Here is a 1,909-nt window from a genome sequence, read left to right on the forward strand (position 1 = left end):
TCCCCCAGAGACGGAGTCCAAGCTGGTCACCATCATCCTGGCGGTGGCTGTTGCCATCCTGCTTGTGATCGCCATCGTCGCCGGATTCGCCTTCTGGAAGTACAAATCAGGTAAAGTGATGGGGCCGGCGAGGCAGAGGGGTGCGGGAGGAAGGCAGGGGCGGGGGGGCCGGAGGGGCTGTGGGCATGAGCCGCTGTGCTCTGGGGAGCCTCTGAGCGTGGTGGCCACAGTGGATGCTGATGCCTCTTTCTCTCTGCAGGGAGGAAGAAGGAGGGTTATGATCTGGCGGAAGGTGAGTACCGGCGGCAGGTCCGGCTTCAGCCGCTGCCCAGTGCTGGGGCGGTCTTGTGGCTCAGGTTTCTGGCCGCTGCCAGCATTTCCCAATCCCCCGTCCTCCCTGTGCTGCCCTGCTTTAAATCCCTGTAGCGGGGACGTATGGAGGAGATCGTGTCTCCTCTCTGGTGCTCACGGCTCCATCCTGCTCTCCCAGTGGCTGCAGAGCGGCCGTGGCTCCCGGGCCGGCTCCTGGCACGTGCGCCGTGCCTGTAGCGAGGACGGGGCTGGCAGCTCACGGCTGTTTCTTTCTCACAGGCACGGACGGCGGGATTGGCAGCTCAGCCACAGGTATGGTGTGGGACTGGGGGGATGGACGGGGCACCCCAGCTCTTTGTGCTCCCCCGTGGGACCCGCAGCCGGAGCAACATCGGGCTGTGGGAGGGGTCACCAAGACCCCCAGAGCAGCGGGTTGGGGACAGGGAGGTGGCCCTGGGTGACACTGTCTCTTCCTCTCGTCCCTGCAGGGCTCACCATCTAACTGCTCCACGCGGGGCCAGCACGTGGTTGGATTCGGCCCCCTGCTCTATCGCCGGCTGGACGCAGAGAGGTGCTGGAGGAGGCTGAGAGCTGCCTGCAGAGAGAGCTTGTCACGCTGCACTTGCCCACCCTTGGCTGTGGTGGCGGCTCTTCTGGGAGGGTGAACATCCTATTTTCTGATACTTGGAGAGCTGCAATTATTACCGATGTTCTTTAATTTTGAGGTTGAAATTGATTTCTTCCACATGCGTACATTTCTTGGCGTGCACAATAAATGCTGGTCCCCATCCTGTGTCGGGCTGTGTCTCCTCAGCCGGTGCCTGGGCTGCACTCACTTCCTCGGGTCGAGGGCTGTGCTGGTTTTGGCTGGGACAGAGTTATTTTCTTCATTGCAGTCCAGCGCGGTGCGGTGTTTAGGATTTGTGACCAGAACAGTGTTGGTAACACAGCGATGGATGTGAACAATGTTGGCACAACATCAAGGCCTTCTGTGTTTCTCACTCATCTCCCCAGTGAATAGATGGGGGTTGCGCAAGCTGCTGAGAGGGTACACAACCAGGCAGATGACCCAAACTAAGGAGAGATGTTGCAGGCCATATCATGTCATACTCAACGATAAAAAGGGAAAAGAGGGGGTTGAGGGGGACTGGCCAGCTTTTCCTCAGGAACTGGCTGGGTATTGGCATCCCTGTGGTGGAGGTGGCCAGCTCTGAGGCCACGCAGACGGGCATGGAGACAAACATCTCCCGGTTTGTGGTCATGTGAACGGTCACTGCGACTAAACCAGGGGCTCCACTCTGAACTGTAATAGTTGCTCTTGCAGTCAAGGGGTCCCAGTGAAGTCCACACAGGGGACTCTTCCCCTGAGAGGGGGCAGAGGCAGAACGACCTGGTCCCTATCCCTGAGCGGGCTACGAAATACAGGGAACGATTGTGTCTGTCAGCCAGGTGAAGACATTTGCTCCCTGGTTGCTCCAATGCTGGGATGGTGGGGCTGACAGGCTGGAACTAGAAGGTAGGGAAGCCCAGCAGCTGGGATCCATTGCTAGGGACTGTGGGATTGATGGATCGGAAGAGGGGCAGCCAGCCATCATCT

General features: G+C 59.2%; 1 long non-coding RNA gene across 1 annotated transcript; it reads left to right on the forward strand.

Annotated features, from left to right (window-relative positions):
* Nucleotides 1-302: 302 nt before the first annotated feature.
* On the forward strand, nt 303-1,100 carry LOC128135855 (uncharacterized). The gene is made up of 2 exons (XR_008233226.1): nt 303-624; nt 801-1,100. It is a non-coding gene; the product is annotated as an uncharacterized LOC128135855 (long non-coding RNA).
* The last annotated feature ends 809 nt before the right edge of the window (nt 1,101-1,909 follow it).

Source organism: Harpia harpyja, chromosome 25 (assembly GCF_026419915.1).
Source record: "Harpia harpyja isolate bHarHar1 chromosome 25, bHarHar1 primary haplotype, whole genome shotgun sequence".
Taxonomy (NCBI): Eukaryota; Metazoa; Chordata; class Aves; order Accipitriformes; family Accipitridae; genus Harpia; species Harpia harpyja.